Source organism: Dipodomys merriami, unplaced genomic scaffold (assembly GCF_024711535.1).
Source record: "Dipodomys merriami isolate MVZ:Mamm:240054 unplaced genomic scaffold, mDipMer1.0.p SCAF_325, whole genome shotgun sequence".
In the NCBI taxonomy this organism is placed as follows: domain Eukaryota; kingdom Metazoa; phylum Chordata; class Mammalia; order Rodentia; family Heteromyidae; genus Dipodomys; species Dipodomys merriami.
This window is the reverse complement of record NW_027204771.1, coordinates 106,734-127,723: the sequence shown is the minus strand read 5'-3', so window position 1 is coordinate 127,723 and position 20,990 is coordinate 106,734. Positions and strand designations below refer to the sequence as shown.

At 39.5% G+C, this 20,990-nt stretch overlaps 1 protein-coding gene and 2 pseudogenes across 1 annotated transcript in view; 2 read left to right on the top strand and 1 right to left on the bottom strand.

The window, feature by feature from the left end:
* The window catches only part of LOC138841657 (zinc finger protein 420-like), a 184,692-nt gene that overhangs the window by 105,417 nt on the left and 58,285 nt on the right, over nucleotides 1-20,990 (bottom strand). The window lies entirely within an intron of this gene.
* Nucleotides 11,742-13,725, top strand: LOC138841656 (sentrin-specific protease 2 pseudogene; annotated as a pseudogene).
* On the top strand, nucleotides 14,131-16,044 carry LOC138841639 (sentrin-specific protease 2-like; annotated as a pseudogene).

Sequence of the window (20,990 nt, the reverse complement as noted above, 5' to 3'; positions counted from 1 at the left end):
AATGGAATGAACTAGAACAAATTATTTTGAGCAAGCTAAGCCAAGAACAAAGAGACAAATGGCACATGGTCTCTCTGATGTGTGGATGCTAAAGCCAAAATGCAAGGAGATATGACAAAGTAAACAACACTTGAGAAACAAAGGACAGCCACTCATTTTGTTGTATCTTTACTAAATGACTCCATGTTCTTGACCATATATATGGTGGATATATGCATGCAAAGGAGGGAAGCCAAGAGGAGGACACAGAATAAGTAGGAAATGGAACAACGTACAACAAAAGGCCCATCAGCTGCACTGGACACAGATGAAAATGAACTGAGCAACCCAAAGACAGTGATGGGAAGGGAGGAATGAGAGGAAAAGAGGGAACAGCTTGGTCTGGGAAGGTGGCTTAGTGGAAGAGTGCTTGCCTTGCATGCATGAGGCCCTGGGTTCAATTCTTCGGCACCACATAAGCAGAAAAAGCCAGAAATGGCGCTATGGCTCAAGTGGTAGAGCACTAGCTTTGAGCAAGAGCTGAAGGACAGTGCCCAGGCCGAGTTCAGGCCCCACAACTGCAAAAAAAAAAAAAAAGAGGGAACAGCTTACACTAAGCAAAAGGAAAGAAATGTAAACATCACCTGATGTGGAAGAAGTAATTTGTATTGTCAAAGCTCATAGAATTCACAAACTTTATAGACCATCATAATGACAATTTGCTTTGTGAAGGTTTTAATGTGTTTGTAACTTTATGTATCACAATACTGTGAAATATGAGAAACTTATGTAATCACCTAATCTCAATTTAAAAGAAAAGTAAGAGAAGGGATGGGTTAGGAGCAATGGGTGACAATGTTGTCAGACACCTTGTATTCATATACTGTTTTGTAGAATAGGAAGTTCTTTGTACAACTACATAATAATAATAATAATAATAATAATAATAATAATAATAATAATAATAATAATAATAAATGTTTAAAAATGGTGCTGAGGTCTTTGATATGTGAAATAATTTTCACAATAAAACACTCCCAGTGACCAGCCTTCTCATCATTTGAAGGCTACTGGAATAAGACTGAGTTGCAAGACACTTAAATCAGGCAGGTTCTAGGCCTGCTATGGGAGACAGAAGCTACAAATTCAGCTACAAAATGAGGTGGGACCAGAGGGTGTGCTTGGGTGTATGTAAAGAAAATGCAAAAACAAGGGTAGAAGCTGAGAAGGACAGGGAATTTATGTGCTGGAGGCCCCACCTGAGGTACTGGATTTAACCTCCTGTCAATGACATGAAGGATCTATGCAAGCTTGTTGTAGTGTGACAGGAAGATACGCTGGTGTTCTTCACCTAGTGAGGTAGAGATGCATGAGTTGTGATAAGGGAAAATGTGAGAGATATTGAATCCCCTGTAGTACTTGATAGAAATGCTTCTGCCAGGGAATGTTGAACACCTGCACAAGTGAGATGATCTTCTAAAGGGCCTTGTGCACAGAGTTTTCAACTGAGCAATACAAGTGTGCTGTCCAGGAACAGCTGGTCCTACAGATCAGGACCAAGTGAAGGATACAGGTAAAGAAGTTTGATAGAGTCAGGAAATGTAGGACCATGAAGTGATAGAGCACATTGACGTGGTTTAATTACAGAAACCAGCCAAGTGTCATATAGCAAATAAGAGCCAAGGCACCTTTCATTTGGAGGGAGACAAAGTCAATGAATCAAACAACAACAGGAAAAATCATGCCACCAACTAATGAGAGCTGATTCTGTGTGGACACTGAGAGCCAAACCCCGTGATCAAGTTTCCTGCAAAGACCAACTTGTGCTGTTCAGCCATTCCTTAGTATAGTGTTCACCTTCTTACTCATTGACATTGGCTGCTCTGATGAAAAGCCCATTGATAAAAAGCAGGAAGAAAAGGGCCAATCAATATATTTTTCCTTAAAACATTTTATTATTCATTGAGCATAAATGCATAAGGAATCATGTAAACTTAAACATTACAAATAATTTTATGCCATCCTTGTTTACTCTTGGAAATATTTCAGTTTCATCATGCTGAACTCTTTTTGACTAACATTTATGTAAATTTTCTTCTTCTCAGGAGAATGTAAAAAATCAATAACTTTATGTTGAGTTGATATAATTAAAAACCACATCAGTCACTTTCATGAAATGAAAGATCACAAATAATCTTACTAATATATGACTGATAATAAGAAGTTTGGCTTCAAACATTGAGAATTGTTAGTGGGATTTCATGACTGTGACTACACATGACAAATTTCTGATCTATTTTCAAAATATACATTTTATTATGCCTATGATTAAGAATCTGTTGAACACATAACAATCCGTTGAACGACGTAGGCTCCAAGAATAATCTGGTGCAAGTATAGATATAATTTTCAAAATATTTAATCCTTAACTAAGCGAATTTGTCATAGAAAATTGCATATTTTGGAGGACTACTATATGATATTTTCATATTACAAAAAACCTTTGGGTGGTTACCACCATAAAGCTAATACACTTAACAAGGCATATACTTTGTATGAAGAGAACTCACAGAAAATTCAAGCATCTATTTTCTTTTTTTGTTTGTTTGTTTGTTTCCAGTAGTGGGCCTGAACTCTGGGCCTGGGCACTGTCCCTCAGCTCTTCAGCTCAAAACTAGTGCTCTACCACTTGAACCACAGCACCACTTCTGGCTTTTTCTGATTATGTAGTGCTGAGGAATCAAACTCAGGGCCTCATGCATGCAAGGCAAGCATTCTACTACTGAGCCACTTTCTCAACCCCTCAAGCATTTATTTTCAAGGGCTTGCTAAAACAAATCAGTTGAAAAATAGATACATTTAGAAATAATTGTGAAAAAAATATAAAATTCTGAAATTAATTGATTCAATATAAATCCATAAAGACAACACATTATGTGACATAAGAACCAAGGGAACCCATGTCAATGATTATACACTGGAATGTTAATTACAGCTTAACCAGTCAATATTACCTCATGTAAGAATCTTACTGTTAATTAGATTTCCAGGACTTACTCATCGTATATCACTGAAACTTTGCTTCCTTTGACCTAGAGTTGCCCATCTTCCAAATTAGCTACAACTATGCTCCTCTTTGCTTCCTAGAGTTCAATTTCCTTAGATGTGACAAGTGAGACCGTGTAATATTTCTTGCTGTGTCTTTTCTGCTTCACTTAAATACAATGTCCTCTAATAAAATTCTATCAAAGAACAGTATTATTTCTTTTGACGAATGAGTAATACCTGTATATACTATGCTGCACATATTTTTATCACTGAATCTACTTTTTAAAAAATCACTAGGGAAAATCAAAGTTTCAATAATCAGAATTTATTCCTAAATATATTTCTACAAATAATATGGGTAAGAAAGAACAATCCTTTAGGATTCAGGTCTGGGGTAAAGCTTCACGTCTGACAGCTAAACACACCTTTGTCAATGAGTTGTAGTTTAGGTTCACATGAACTTTATGGGAAGGTCTGGGATCTACAGGACTTAAAATCAATATCAGCTAATTAGGAATCAGCTGCCATAGGGAAATCTGATTTCTTTCAAGAAATGAACTGAGAAGAAGTAAATCTGAAATCTAATGACTCAAACACTAATATGAAAGGATGAATAATTCCTGTAACTGTAATGAAGACTGATTTACTGGAAAAATAAAGTCCAATAATTCAGAAAGGAAATAATTTTTTTAGATAAAGAAAATATGTAGTTTCTGAAAGTTTTACAGATCAGTACCAATTTAGGAGAAAGACAACAGGTCTAGAAATAGCTGCTGTTTCCTTCTAAGACAGGCCTCACACAAGGGAACAACAAGCAGGAGCAGGGACCCAATAGAGAAGGACTCATGTAGAGGTGAAGAGAGAGAAAGCTTGGGGTAAAGAATGGGGGGAGGTAAAAAAATAACATCTTTGTGAGCATTGTACAGACACATTAGAAAGAAACTCTGCTTGGACGGAAAACTTGCTGAAAATGTTGCACTTATAAAAATTCCTACAAACAAATTTCATACAAAAGTGAGCAAAAGGGGCTGGGAAGGTGGCTCAGTGGTAGAGCGCTTGCCTTATATGCATGAGGCCCTGGGTTTGATTCCTCAGCACAACATTAGCAGAAAAAAACAAAAGTGGCACTGTGGCTCAAGTGGTAGAGCACTAGCCTTGAGCTGAAGAGCTGAGGAACAGTGCCCAGGCCCAGAGTTCAGGCCCCACAACTGACAAAAAAAAATTGAGCAAAAGAAGAGAATTAATTCCAGTTCCATACAAGGGTCCTTTGATGAAAAACAGAATAAGGACAAAGTAATACCCCCAAGGAAATGAAAGTGGTCAGTCTTGAAAATTATCTACAGGGCAAGGAAAATTAGGAAAAAGTAAGAAAAAAAGTCATATCAAGCTTGGATGATCCCAAAAGTACACAGAGAAACACAGAATAAGGAAACTCTATTCAAGAGATAATAAATGTCACTGGGAAATCATTAAAGCCAGGAATTGCAAAGTAGAGAAGGACTGTGACAAGGCTAAGAAGAGGAAAGGGAAATAATTATTTTCAAAAGGCATTTGGAGCCTTTGTCTCATGCTTATAATCTTAGTTACTTTAGAGGCGAAGCTCTGTGGATCACAGTTATATATTAGCTGAAACAGAAAAGTTTGAGAGAGAGGGGCTGGGAAGTTGGCTCAGTGGTAGAGTGCTTGCATTGCATGCCTCAGCACCACATAAGCAAAAAGAAAAAAAACCCAGAAGTGGTGCTGTGACTCAAGTGGTAGAGCACTAGCCTTGAACTGAAGAGCTGAGGGACAGTGCCCAGGTCCAGAGTTCTGGCCCCACGACTGGACCCCCAAAAAAGAAAAGTTTGAGAGACTTTGTCTCCAATGTCTCCAAGTAGCTGCCCAAAGAAACTCTACTGGAGGTATAGTTCAAGTGATAAAGCACCAGCTTGAAGTAAAAAGGTCAAATGAGTGTGTTGGATTCCCTAATGAAGAGACACAGTCCCATCACTAGCAGAACAACAACAACAAAAAGAAGAAAAAGACATTTATAAAAGGTAGTAAACATCTGAGAAATGCACACCCTTTATGTTATAAAACTCCTGATGAATAAATGAATGCAGAGCTTGAAAAAGAAAAGGAAATACCTAAGTAAAGACACAAAAGAAAGATTAAATATTGTATCTCAAATTATCAGCCTGTATTTCGAGCACTTAGAAGGCTGAGGACAGAAGATCACTAGTCAAGGCCTTGGCTTCAACACAACACCCAATGTTGTTACACACCCCACAAAATCCAAATCATGCCTTAATAAAATATAATATTTCTAACTTTTTTTGGGGGGTCCGGTCATGGGGCTTGAACTCTGGGCCTGGGCGCTGTCCCTCAGCTCTTCAGCTCAAGGCTAGTGCTCTACCACTTGAGGCACAGTGCCACTTCCGGCTTTTTTCTTTTGGCTTCTGTGGTGCTGAGGAATCAAACCCAGGGACACATGCATGAAAGGCAAGCGCTCTACCACTGAGCCACCTTTCCAGCCCCTATTTCTAACTTTTATAGAAAATAGGAGAATATAAAGTGGCTGAAGATAGAGATTAGAGGCTAAGCATGTTAAAGCTCCTATATTTGATCCATGACAATCAAATGGACAGAGGGTGAGAAATACAGAGAGAGACAGACAAGAGACAGAGAAAGAGACACACAGAGAGAAGTAAGAAGAGAGAGGAAGAGAGATATAACAACAGAAGTAAGAGAGCTGGGCACCAGTGGCTCATGCCTGTAATCCTAGCTACTCAGGAGGCTGAAATCTGAGGATCGTGGTTCAAAGCCAGCCCAGGCAGGAAAGTCCCACGAGACTCTTATCTCCAATAAACCACTAGAAAACCGGAAATGGTGCTGGGGCTCAAGTGGTAGAGTGCTCGCCTTGAGCTGAAGAGCACAAGGACAGCGCCCAAGTCCAGAGTTCAAGCACCACACCAACAAAAAACAAAACAAAACAAAAAACCCAACAGAAGTAAGAAAGCATGTTAAAGCTCATAGATCACTAACAATCAAATGGACAGAGAGAGAAAGAAAGGAGAGAGAGAGAAAGAGAGAGACAGAGAGAGAGAAGGTGTACATGTGAGAGAATGTCCTGGACTAAAAAATGGATTTGAAAGTAGAAAAATCCTTAAGAAAAAGGACAGGTCTTTCTGGAACCACAAAATCTCTCCAGCCTTTAATAATGAAGTATTCTTTGCCTAAGAGAAATGGAATGGCACTGTGAAGATTCTAAGAAAAAGGCATGGGAAGCATGCATTTGATAGTAGCAGAGAGTGGGGCTATTAGGTATAAAGGCCTGACATCCAAGTCATTCTGGAAGACCTCAGTAATCCTGTTCCTATCATCACACCAATGGGAGGAACAAAGAGGAACAAACAGATTTCATCCAACAAAATCCCCAGAGGAGCAGTGACAAATAGATTGCTAACTTTATTGATGCTGAGTTTCCTTGAGACTGAATGATGAAATAGAAAAAGAGTTATGGGGGCTGGGAAGGTGGCTCAGTGGTAGAGTGCTTGCCTTGCATGCATGAGGTCCTAGGTTCCATTCCTCAGCACCACATAAGCAGAAAAAGCCAGAAGTGGTGCTGTGGCTCAAGTGGTAGAGTGCCCAGGCCCAGAGCTCAGGCCCCATGACTGGCAAAAAAAAAAAAAAGAAAAGGAGTTATGGGAGGGACAATCATTAGGGTGAATTTTATATTCCATGTTCCTCTTCAGTTTAGGAGTTTCCTAACAAGACTTTCCTTTTGTAGGAAAAAAAAACTTTAAGCAACTAATTGCAAGGGACCTAATCAGTAACATTTAATGGACATTATTTAAACCAATCTTTATCTTTTACATTATATTACTAAACTATAGGTGATGTAGGGCACAGATAGCTATATTCAATACCATACTAAACAAAATATGTTGTTCATACAATCCAATAAGTACCTAACAAATAAATTAGCAAAAGTAAGTAAAAAACTAACAAAATTTCAGGATGTGCAGAGATGTAGGTCAAATTTGAGGTCTCTATGTGTGCTTCCAGTTTCTCTTAAGACTTCATTTACACTGTGTCCCCACAATCCACTTTGCTGTTGGGGAAGGGGACAGAGCAGAAATGTGGAACACAGATACAGGTTCAGGGTCACTGGGGAGACCAGATGAGGGAGGAGAACTTATTGGGGGCAGGACAAAGAAGGCTCCTCAGATCCTAAAGGTCACCTGGGGTGGGGCTTGGGTCCATGGGCTCTAAGACCTGCCTTCTCCTCTGGGCTGAAGTTGAGCACAGGGATTACAAATGTTCTCCAGAAGTAAATGTCCAAGCATTCACCTGGGCAGACTGCAGAGGAAGATACCTTCCCTTCCAGAGAAGAAAGGTGTTTGTTATGTCCTGGGAAGGAAAGGCTGATCACACACTGCTGAACCCCATGTTTTCCCACCCACCATATCTCCCCCTGGGAGGCAACACAGTGCCCTGTGTTAATTATGGACAGCTGCCTGGAGTTCTCCATTATCCTTCAAACTGTAGAACATATTTAACACTACTCACACTGTTCTAAAATATCCTAATTTAAACCAGTCCTTTGTTGTTTCTAAAACTTTAGAAAATTACATAATGTGAAGTATTTCAGAAAGCAATGTTTTCTAAACATGAAGTAAAATCTGTTATATTTGTATCATTGGAGAAAACTTCACAAATGAATTCAAGGAATGCATAAAACTTAAGATTCAGTGTCCTTTAACTTCTCCATGTGAGCATTGTATTGCAATGTGGCATACAAAGCCACACTTAGAGATAGGATGCTTACAAATCTCAGGTAGAGACATAGTACCCTCAGGTGACTCCAGGTTCCCAGAGGGCTCCAGAACAGTTGAATCAAAGAGATTGGACAAATGCGAGTCAGTCTGGGTTCCAGTAATTTCCTCACTGCATATCAGGACCCGCTGAATGCTCCCAGGGGGACACAGCTGGGTTGGGTGGCCTGGAAGCAGGAGCCCACTCCTGTCTGCAGCCAAAGGTACTTGGGCTGCTTCTCTCAATGCTGTATTTCCCAGGGGCCTTAAATATCGCAAACATCTAGGGAATCTTTTGTCTTCCTGCTGTTGACTTTGGTGAGTATGGAAGGTAGGAAAGTCCAGAGTGAGAGCTGAACCACACTCTTGTCATCTCCACCAATGACACGTGAGATGACTCCTCCTAACACCAGTTCATGGCAGCCTTGCCAGTTCCCACAGGCTCTCCTTGTAATTCAACCTGCTGAAGGGGCAGGCATTCAGCATGACAGGAAAATGGAAGTGATAAAATAGACTTCTCATCCTGGAACCATCTTGACTGCCTGCAGATTGTTACTTCTCTTATTTTCCTGTGTACTCACACACATACACACACACACACACACACCAGCTGCCAGTCTGGTTGCTAATTAGTTTTCCTGTATTCCTTCTGTGTGTGAGGGGGTGGAGATCGGGGTTTATGTACCTGTCATACAGCTTAAATTCAGGACCTGGGCACTGATTCTGAGCTCTTTTTGCTCCAGGCTACTGCTCTACTCATTGAATCACTGGCTTTTTATTTTTATTTTTAGTAGTTAGAGATGAGTCTCCTGAATTTTCTTGACCCAGCTGGCTTCAGAGCACAGTCCTCATATCTCAGCCTCCTGAGTAACTAGAATTACAGATGTGAGCCCACCAGTAGCCACTATATTTCTTGAAAGAAAATTATGCAAGCCATCTATGTCCTTACTTCTAAAAATGTCTCCTCTGGCCCACTAAACACATCATTTTCCTCCCCTTCCTTATCACTGAAGATGTGACTCTTCAAAAGGAATCCTGAGGAGTGAGAAGATGCTGATACCTGAAAGGTGCAGAAACACTGTCCATCTCTAGGTACACCTGAATATTTCTGAGTAAGCTGCTCTCAGCAAAACCTGGTTTTCTTGGGTCCCCTTCCAGCAGATGTCATTCTATTCATCAAACCCTGCCTGCCAGGAATGAAATTTTGCACAGTTCAATTCATTGGTGCATTCTGGGAGCAGAAAACAGAGCAATTCTAAATAATAGGTGGGCAGGAAAAACTTCATAGTTCTTGTAGACATAGCTACACTGAAGTGTCACACATGATATTTGTGTAATCTTGGACTGTGAGGACAATGATAAACATGTGCGTGTGGCCCAGTGAGGTCTTGACCACCTCTATCTTCTTAAACACATTTATGGGATTTGCATATTAAGAACAATCACTTAAGGACCCATTTGTCAAGAACTTCTCTATCATGAGATGGTGTGACAACTTGCCTGCACAAGATCAGGTCTTTGAGGAATATGACCTTCGCCACATCTATTTGGTATAAAGGGCAGGTGAGATGATGTAACAAGAATACCTAGAATTTGAGCCTGGGAATAACAAATCCTTTTTGAGATCATGATAATCTCACCATTTCCTGAAAGTGGTTCCTAGGAATAGCCAGGAAGTTGGGCTAGGAATTCACAAGCTGATAATTGTTTCCAATTTCCATATTGTGCAATAAGCTAAAAAGGACTCAGTCATTTGTTCACACTCCTAGGTAGAACTGTCAATAACTACATACTAATCAGGGCTCACTCACTGTCTGTGGGATTGCTCTGAGGACATTTCCACCAATGTTGCCCACAGTGCCTAGGCCAAAGCCTCTCATAAAGGCCTAAAACCAACCTCCCAAGGCTCAGTCTCTGGGTGAGTTAATCATCATTGAGAAACTATGTTGCACAGTCTGTGAGCTATTCCCTTAGTAAGGATATGTATATGATGGTCCAAGTACAAAACAAGCTCCCAAACAGGAAGGTAACAGAATGTAGAACATCTACTAGGACAAAAGAAACCTGTTGTTTGGTGCACATAATGTTTTAACCTGTATAGTAAGTTAACAGGAAAGAAAGCCACACCAACAAACCCTGATACAAAGAGTCAAAAGGGCTGAGGAGAAAGGAATCCCATGTTCAGGAATCTAAATGGATTTTACAAGCCCTGCAGGCTCTGACTTTCTACATTGAATGTAAGGAACCAGATAGCCTGAGTTTCTAAGAGCTCAGTGTCTATGCTATTTGGCTCTTTGAGTCTTCTTTTCACTTCTATATCTGAGAGCAGCAGTTAGTACAGTGCATTTGTCTCCCAGGAGCTCCCTTTCTCTTCATACAGGGCTCAAAGTAGGCAATAGCTACAAGCTGCCATAAAATCAAACCAGTATGTGGGCTGGGAAGGTAGCTCAGTGGTAGAGTGCATGCCTTGCAAGCAGGAGGCCCTGGGTTCGATTCCTCAGCACCACATAAACAGAGAAAGCTGGAAGTGGTGCTGTGGCTCCAGTGGTAGAGCGCTAGCCTTGAGCTGAAGAGCTGAGGGACAGCACCCAGACCCAGAGTTCAGGCCCCATGACTGGCAAAAAAAAAAAAAAAAAAAAAAAAATCAAACCAGTATGAAATAACACCATGTTCCCCCTGCAGTCCTAGATATATGAAGTTCCCAATTCTGAACAAAAAGTATTAATAGGTGAGTTCTAACAACCTTCACTGAATGGTGAACTCAGAGCACTTTTCCTAAAGCAAGTACCATCCAGTACAATAGCTGCTACCTATTATCCTAGTTATTAGGATGGCTGAGATCTACTGGACCAATCAACTTACAGGCCATGCAGGACAAATAGTGTAAGATACTGGGTCTCAATAGAAGAACCTGGGCCAAGTAGAGACATTTCACCATTGTTGGAAAAGGATGTGTCCTTAACTAGGAAAATGTATTTCTGTACACAAACCTGGGTAGTAATTGCAACAAAGTGCTTGAATTGTGGCTCATAGGTAGAGAGACTATCAGGTCAAACCTTACTAAAGCCAATAATAAAGCATATACAAATATAAAAACTGTATTTGGATTTCAGTACTAATATCTCTTTTAATATGTGTGTGTATGTTGGTGGTGTTGGTGTGTGTATGGGATAGTATTGGTTCTTAAGATCATTGTATTTGCACTATCCTTCAGTATCCTTTAAGTTTCTCATTTAAGTATGGTAGTGTTGTAGCTCTACTGCTTGCAACACAAAATTCTGGCTTTCTGACAGTTAACTGATGGTGAATGTCTACCATTAGACATTTGTCAATCTGGGTTGGTTTCAAATTATGATCTTCAGATCTCATTCTCTGCAGTAAAGAAGGCTATAAGAGTGAGCCACTATGCTCAGCCAGCATTCCCCAAAAGTCACTTAATCTTTCTGATCCTCAGCTCCTTTCTGTGGAAAGAGAAAAGAATTACTTTGTGGACCTTAGAATCTGGTGTGAGCTATGACTGGGTGCAGGAAGTATAAGTGTCATGTATGTGTGAGCAAAGCCTGATGCTTGCATAAAGCTGCTGATTTTTATATTGAAATGAATTCCAGAAAATGGAAACAAGAGGAATTTTTTTGTCTTGTTTGTTTATTTATCCATATTTTTTTTTTCTTTTTGGGTCCAGTCATAGGCCTGAACTCTGGGCCTGGGTGCTGTCCCTCAGCTCTTCAACTCAAGGCTAGCACTCTACCACTTGAGCCACAGCACCACTGCTGGCTTTTTTCTGCTTATGTGGTGCTGAGGAATTGAACTCAGAGCCTCATGCATGCAAGGCAAGGGCTCTACCACTGAGCCACCTTCCCAGCCCCGATTTATCCATATATTTGAGGGAGAGGAAGAGGACACAGAAATTGAGGGAAAATGGAGAAACACAAGCCACAGTTGTACCCAGTAGATATGATGTTGACAACTTGTGAACAAGAACAGGGGGGAAAACTGGAAGAGAAAAAAGGAAGTGGTGACATTGTCCAACAAGAAATGTACGCTTTACCTAACTTACAAAATGGTGACCCATTTGTACATTACCTTTACAAAAACAATTTTTAAAACTTTCCAATTCTCTTTAGAGGCTCTCAAGACTAATGCCAACCTATGGAGTGTAAAGGTCAACTTATATGATAAATACAGCCAGAATCTTGAAGAAATTTTGTAATATATATTCCATTCTAAGTACCCAGTTTTCATTAGGGGTGGAGCTGGCACTGGCCCTGAGCCTCTCTGTGCTCAAGGCTAGTACTCTAGCACTTTAGCTACAGGACCACTTCCAGACTTTTCTATTTATGTGGTACTGAGGAATGGAATGTAGGGTTTCATGCATGCTAGTCAAGTACTCTACCACTAAGCCACATTCCCAGCCCACAAAGCTGTTTCTTTTACTTTTTGTTTTCTACCACTTGTCTGGTCATGAAATCCTTCTTAAAGCTGTGGGACAAAGGTCTGTGATATCTTGGCACCCTGTCCCTAGGTAAAATCATAATCAATCTTTGAAATTAATATACTTTATTGTGAGTGTTATTGTTGTGCATGGGTTTGTCAAGCATTTGGCAAATATATTCATTTGACAGTAGACATATTCAGAATTTTAAATTATCTGATATTTTTAATTCATAAAACTTTTATCACTGTAACCATGAATTACTTGGCACAGCAGGTATAAACAAGGTGGGGGAGTACTTTAAAATAAAACTACAAAACTGATTTTAAGATTTAGGTGCTAAGTGTGTCTAGGTGTTATTACATTTTAAAAAAGTACAATTCAAAATGATTTTTCTTCATGGCTATAGAGTATTTTCTAAACCCATGTTATTTGAGTTCAAAGGTCTTATGAGTTATTTCAAAATGCAAATTAAAGAGGAAAATCACAGAGGAGGTAAATAAATACATATATGTTAATTTTTTAAAGGGAAAGTGAAAATCCTAGATGGCAGACTAGAGATAAAGCAATATCAGAGCCCTATATGCTTCAACAAGAACTAAGAAGCTTTAATTGTAAGATCAAGCCAGAAAGTGGGTAACAGGCAAAGGCAAGCAGAGTCTACCACCAACAAAGAAACATCACAATGTGCAATGACTGAGAGGCTTGATGGTGGTGGCCAAAGCTGCGAAGGCGGCAATGGCTGCAAGAGGTCTGGGGTTTTCACCTCGTGTGTGTTGGCCTCCACTGCTCCAGTCTGGTATGTAAACAGGGCTGAATAGGATTCTGGGTGCCATTTTCCATTTTCTGCAACTGGTCGTTGCCCCGAGTTTGGCCCCTCCTCAAGAGGTGGCGCTCACACAACACTCTGTTTTCTCCAGTGGGTACTGATGAAAATACCTGTTAAAGACCAAGATTAGATTGCTTTATTCACCAAGTGAAAAAGTTGCTGCAATGTTGGTAGCTTACTTGGATTCCCATTACAGCTGACCACAATGCCCATGGTGATTTCTGCTTGTAATGGAACATGAAATGTGGCCTCTTGAGGAGAGGTATTTTTGAACTCTTCATCTTGTGAACTGACAGGTTCTGGATCTCAGAACAACATGCTGAAAATGGGTAATAAATCTCCTAATGGAATAAGTGACTATCCAAAGATCAGTGGCAGTTACATGAGATCAGCCCTGTAGAGTCCGGCCTTCCTTTGGTTTTACTTTGAATTCAGAAGACTATGATAGAACAGCAATTGGTTGGGGCCACAGCAGGGGCAATTCAGAGAGTTGCATAACATGGAAACCTCAAGAACAGGATATAACAGATATTTCTGAAGAGGGTAGCAAGGGTGTGAGGTGTCCCCATTGTTTTGGAGAGGAGGTGAGAAATCACAGAAACAGAACTGACCAAATGTTTATGAGTATTATACAGAGGTAAATTCTAGAAATATTGGGTAAAAATGATGACTTCATTCTTGGAAATTGTTTAAAGTGCCTATGAAATATGTAAGAACACTTCTACTGTAGGCACTTGGATACATGTGATGGGAGTATTGAGAAGTTAGAGACACCCTTTTGAATTTTCTCCATAGGTTATTTATTTATTTATTATTTATGTTTATTTGTCAGTCATGGGGCTTGAACTCTGGGCCTGGGCGCTCTCCCTGTACTCTTCAGTTCAAGGCTAGCGCTCTACCACTTGAGCCACAATGTTACTTCCTTCTTTTTCTGTTTCTGTGGTGCTGATGAATCAAACCCAGGGCCTCATGCATGCCAGACAAGCACTTTACCACTGATCCACCTTCCCAGCCCTCCATGGATTATTTAAATCAAGGAAACTGATATGATCATTCAGAGAAAGATGTAAGAAGGGAAAAGAGATGGACAAAACCATCAGCATTATGGCAGGAACAAGAAGAAATAATCTTCAGTGGAGACTGTCATGCAAAGAAGAATTATGGTAGTTGTCCAGGAAGAAAAGATCAGCTAGGGTACTCAAAAAGAAGAAGGAAATAACAGGAAAGGCCATGAAACTCTTATCTCCAATAAAAAAATACCAGAAAACAGGAAGTAGCACTATGGCTCAAATGGTAGAGCGTTAGCCTTGAGCTGAAGAGCTGAGGGACAGCCCTCAGGCCCAGAGTTCAAGCCCTATGTCCAACAAAAAAGAAAAGAAAAGATCACTGTAAGACCTGAAAATGACAATAAAAGAGGGCATCCGGCTGTACGTGACCTATCAGAAGTATCAGCCTGACTCTGCCTGGAAGCAATGTCTTTTTTTTTTTTTTTTTTGGTCGGTCGTGGGGCTTGAACTCTGGGCTTGGGTGCTGTCCCTGTGCTCTTCAGCTCAAGGTGAGCACTCTACTTCTTGAGCCATAGTGCCACTTCTGGTTTTCTAGTGGTTTATTGGAGATTAGAGTCTCATGGACTTTCCTCGAGCTGGGCGCTGGTGGCTCACGCCTGTAATCCTAGCTACTCAGGAGGCTGAGATCTGAGGATCAGGGTTCAAAGCCAGCCCGGGCAGGAAAGACTGTGAGACTCCTATCTCCAATAAAACCACCAGAAAACCGGAAGTGGCATTGTAGCTCAAGTGGTAGAGCACTCACCTTGAGCTGAAGAGCTGAGGGGCAGCGCCTAGGCCCAGAGTTCAAGCCCCATGACCGACCAAAAAAAAAAAAAAAGAGTCTCATGGACTTTCCTGCCCTGGCTGGCTTTGGACCACAATCCTCACATCTCAGCCTCCTGAGAGGCTAGGATTACAGGCGTGAGCCACCAGTGCCCAGCTTGGAAGCAATGTCTTATTTAGGAGGAAAATAGTAGTAGTTGAGGCCAAGAAAAAGAATTTCTTAGACAAAGAGAAGGACAGAAGAACAGATGATCTTGAACTTATTGAAGACCTGGAAAAGAAAATCAATAATGCCCTAGACCATGGCCCACAGGATGAGATCCTCAGTAGTGCTTTCAAATTGAGAATTACTGAGGGAGATATCCAAACCTTAAAAAACTTGTTCACTGATGAGGTCACTAATTTTTACATGAATCTCCTAATGGAAAGAAATAAAAGCAAGGCTATCCAGTACTTTCATGCATTCATTACTTTCTTCTATCCTGACCTAAGTCTGGGGATTACCAAGCTGTGAAACGATGGACCAAAGGGGCAAACCACTTTGAACAAAAACTTATTCTGTGTCTATTCATTAGAAGTTACATTGGATCCTGGTGGTGACAGATCTAAGATAAAAATATCTTAAGTATCTGGACTTTATGGGACAAAAGGGAAGCAAGATGGGCTGGGAAGCTGGCTCAGTGGTAGAGCGCTTGCCTTGCATGCCTGAGGCCCTGGGTTCGATTCCTCAGCACCACATAAGCAACAAAAGAAAAAAGCTGGAAGCGGCACTGTGGCTCAAGTGGTAGAGTGTTAGCTTTGAGCTTTGAGCTGAAGGACAGTACCCAGACCCAGAGTTCAGGCCCACGACCGGACCCAAAAGGGAAGCAAGAGCTGTGAAATTTTCCATCAGTATTTACAGGATGAAAGTAAGATGAAAAGAAATGTTGATCTAATTCTTTCATAGTGGACACACTACAGTATGAAGTCACATGAGATTCTTCAACTGTTGAATGGGAGTGATTGTGGAATGTTTACTTCCAAATATTCAAATTCTATATTTCTAGGGACAAACCTATCACATTTATGCAGGAACAGATGCTTCTCTTTCAGTAGAAGACAGTAGAGATCCTCCCTCAGCAGTTGCTGTGACCGTGCGCTGCTAGGTCCTTTTGCTGCTGATGTTTCTTTATGGGCATTTCCTCATGCATCACAGGATACAGTGTCTCTACTCCATTTCTGTTTGCCCAGGTACTGAGCCATAAAAGTGCATGCAGGCCCTCTGCGTCCAAATCCTGACAGGGTGGAGGAACAGCTTCCAACCTCTGGAAGGCTGTGTCTGCTCAACCCAAACAAGAACAAACATTGATTGACTTCTTTTTTTGGTCGGTTGTGGGGCTTGAACTCTGGGCCTTGGCACTGTCCCTCAGCTCTTCAGCTCATGGCAAGTGCTCTACCACTTGATCCACAGCGCCACTTCTGGTTTTCTGAGTAATTTATTGGAGATATGAGTCTCATGGACTTTGCTGCCTGGCTTGGGTTTGAACCTCAATCCTTAGATCTCAGCCTCCTGAGTAGCTAGGATTATAGGCCTGAGCCACAGGTGCCCAGCTGATATTTTTTGTTTCTTTCAAAGAGTTATTTCCTTACAAATGTGGGAAATACAGGATTTATGCTATGAATTGTTTTGTTTTGTTTTTACCGTGTGTTTGTTCACTTATATTATATTATTTTTCTCATTTATTTGCAATCATAAGACTGTGGCCATTTTCCACTGTTCTTTTATACTTACGTTATTTGAACTATTTATTTCTGAAAGAAGTGTTAATCAGACTTCCACTCCTTGCTGAAGATTGAAAAGGAAAAAAAAGAGAAAATAAATCCTTTAAAGGAAAGACAAAATTCAGAAATAAATAACAAAAAACTCCTTAAGATTTCATAGATGGAGTTTGGGAGTTTCTGGGAAATTGTTAGATTTTGAGAAATCTAAATTGACACAAGATTATAGCAATCCTGATACTTTTTTCAGGGTATAAATTAGAGCAGTGGAAAATGGTCCAAGTTTAATGGCTGTGAATACCTTTTTAAAGTGAGAGGGGAGATATTCAGAAATTTTAGGCAATCCAGGCACTGGAATCCTAGCTGCTCAGGAGGCTGAGATCTAAAGATCATGGTTGAAAGCCAGGAAAGTCTGTGATACTCTTATTTCCAATTAGCCACCACAAAACCAGTGCTGTGTCTCAAGTGGTAGAGCACTGCCGTAAGCAGAAGAGCTTAGGGACAGCACCAAGGCCCAGAGTTCAAGCTCCAGGACTGACAAAAAAATGTAAGGCAAAACAGAGACATAATTTACATTCAACAAAATGTATCCATTAATCAAAATATTTAAATGTATTCTCATAACCTCAAATATATTATTAGAAGTAAGAATTTTAAAAAAACAGCTTATCTAATGCTCCCAATACATTTCCATCTTCTGGTTGGTCTTAGAGTATTTCAGGAGGCAAATAATGTTTTTCAAAAAAAAAATCCAACTCAGCTCCCACAGCTGGAAGAGAAAGGTCCCCATTCATTTATGCCCTCCATGGACCTAGGGTCTAGCACTGGTCAAACTCATGTAAGATTCCACTTCCTCCAGCATGGCACAGAGCATTGTGGGAGTTGTAGTCTCCATTTGAACACAAATCCTTTGAAAGTATGGGTTTTTTTTGTTGTTGTTCTTTTGTTTCTATTTTTGGAAAATATCCCACCCTGAAATCTATAACACTCCGTTTCAAGCAGTGTGAATATGGACAACTTTGTCTATAGTAAAACCTTCTAAGTTTTGTAAACATTCTTGTGTTGTAGAAAATTCAATACTGATATGCAAACATTGCTTTTTAATAACTCATATTGTCATTCCAAACAAAACAACAAAAAACTTTGAAATCTACAGAGTAGATTTCATTTTGTACATCACTGTAATGCTCGTTATTTTATATTAAAAGTTTACATTCTATGTAATTGTGTAAAAAAACACATGTGGATAAGAGCATTAAGTTTTATGGATCTACATTTTAGGGTGTCCTCAGCTTGATATTTTGTTTCAGTAACATAGAAGACTTTAATCTTCTGGTTCATTGGCTCAGGATGGGGTTGGATTGTGTCAATCCTATGACCAGTATTTTATGTTGCATTTTTATGAGGTTCTATATCTCTAGCAGGATGGCCAAGGTTCTTCATGTGACCATTTAGGAAAGTGAGTATTAGGGACTTCTCAAACCTGTGTTTACATCATCTTTGCTGATGCTCCTTTGGCCAAAGCAGGTTAAATGACAAATTGCAAGTCATTGTACAAAGGTGCTCTCAGTATTTGGATACAAAGAAATGTGCCATTTCAAAACCATTATGGAAACGTAATGCAAGAAATATATATTGTATACATTTTTCCTGTATAACTTTGGGTGAAAAAAAACTGAATTACAACAGACATCACTACCACGGTGTTTAAATATGTAAATGAATGAAGTAGAGTACAAATGCTGAGTTAAGTTCTAGGATATCTTTGCATTAAGAGAAAAGTAGTTCATACATCCCTAAGTGTACTTCACTAATAACTAGTTTTAGTGAAGATGTGATATGTTTATTGTTTTAATTATCCAATTATTTTGTGGGAATAGTAGTTTTAACTATATGTGTGTGTGTATGTGTGTGTGTGTGTATACATACATATGGTAACCTAGAAATGAATTGCTTTTATACTATCTAGCTACTGACTAATGGACTGTGGTTTCATCTTTAGTGGATAGTTTAATGTTCTATTTGAGACAGAAAACATTATTTTTTCATAAAAAAGCTTTATGCTTTTCCAGCCCATGTATGATGTTTTGAGAAGAAAAATCTGGGGCACAATCACACAGGTTCTTTCCTGACTACCTCATTTGCCTTCTCTACCAGCCATGCTTCCAGTATCTCCTGTTCATTGTCAAAGGCAAGAAAGAATGCAAGGATTTCTGGTGAGTTACTTTTTATTTCTCACTTTATTTTACATTCCATTTTGGGAACCTAAGAGTGTCCAAGATTGAAGAACAGAAAAGCAGATTCTGCTTCAGGAACATGTTCCTAAATAGATAAAGATTGATCATAGATTTAGCGAAATATAAAATCTTATATTCTGTGTAAGTTGAGTGATGATTTGCTTCAGTTTACTTCTAGTTTTTCTGATGTAGAAAAAATAGTCACACTTGTAATGTGATTCACTGACAGCAAGGAGATGACATCCCCTGGAAGGTGACTGTTCATTAGTCCAGTATCACATCCCCATGAGTAACATTAAACTATATTAATGAAGTTTGATGGGAGATGCTGAAATAGTGTGGTCACGTACACTTCAAATGCTGTAGAGGACGGAGTAAGCTATGGGTACTTAAATTACTCTCTATACATGCTTCTTGGAATGCTTTGTGGTCTTTGTCTTACTTAAAACTTAAGACTATATTTGATGGTATAGTCTACGGTGTTTCTTGAAATCCCTATTTTTTTCTAAAGTGTCCTCACAGTATTTTTTTTTGCTCTATTTTCTCTCTTCATTCCATTTCCTACTCATTAGCTTTTTAAAAATTTCTCTTTCTCTCGGGGCTAGGAAGGTGGCTTAGTGGTAGAGTGTTTGCCCTGCATGCATGAGACCCTGGGTTCAATTCCTCAGTACCACATATGCAGAAAAAAAAAGCCAGAAGTGTTGCTGAGGCTTGAGTAGTAGAGTGCTAGCCTTGAGCTGAAGAGCTGAGGGACAGTGCCCAGGCCCAGAATTCAGGCCCCATGAGTGACCCCCCCCTCAATTTTTTTCTCTTCCTCTCTCTTCAGGTCTATTTTTTCTTTCTGTCTCTTTTCCTCTTTCTTTCTCTCAGTCTCTCTTTCATATACCTCTCATTTTTTTCTTTTCTTCAAATTATCTTTCTGGGAACCAGTTTTTCTTACTGTTCAACTTGCCTATGCTAATGTAGCTAACATGTGTGGCAAAATATCCTTAGGAATCTACTGAGAGAAATGATTCATGAATATGTGACACATTTGAATTGTAGTCAGTGAAAAATATACAAAAAACAAACAGCAAGATGCATAGATTATAATAATGTGTGCCTTTTGTTAATGTGTTTGTTATTAATGTTATTTCTAATGTGTGTTTCCAACTAAAATCTGTTTTAACATGTTTTCAAACACTTTCAATTCACTTGCTATTTCACTAGGAAAAATAGATACATAAGTCACTTTTATCACTGATAAAATTCAGAATCCAAAATTTGAATTTTCCATATTCCTTTTGAAGACAGGTCTTGCTAGTCCAGGAAACAATTGAACTTGTTGTGTAGCCTAGGTAGGTAGGCTAATCCTTCTTGAATTTCCCAAGTTCCAGAAGTATAGGTATTTGGCTACTAAACCACTCTTAAATGTACAATTCATTGAAATTGCACTTGGCCTCATTGTGTGACCATCCCTTCCATCCGTGTACAGCATTTTTTATCATCCACGTATGAAGCTGTGTAATCATTAAGTATACAGCTCCTATTCTTCTCTGTCCCAGTCTCTGGAATCATCATACTTTTTGCCTCTATAAGTTGTTCATCCTTGAAAGTTCAATAAGGGGAATAATACCATGGTTGCTCCTTTATGATTGGTGTATTTTATTTAGCTTATTGTATTCAAGGTTCATGCTGCTGTAAAATGTAATCAAATTGCCTTCCTTTTCAATGCATTTATCTATTGTTTTACATGCTTTTATCTTTTGGTTATTGTGAGTCATTTTAGTGAAGTGATTCTTCAAATATTTGTTCTAGTCCCTGCTTTCTGTTCTGTTGGGTACAAATCTAGAAATAGAAGTGCTGCACCATATTCCTAATTCTCTATATAGTTATTTTTGGGAGTCTCCATACCATCTTTGTTTTACATTCCTGCCAGAGATGCACCAAAGTTCATATTTTCACATCCTTTTCAGCAGTTGTTAGACTTTGGATTTTTGTTGTTGTTGTTACTTAAAAATTTGAACATATTAACAGTGTGAAGTATCTATTTCATTGTAATTTTGATTTGAATTTTTCTCATTAATATTGATATTGAACTTC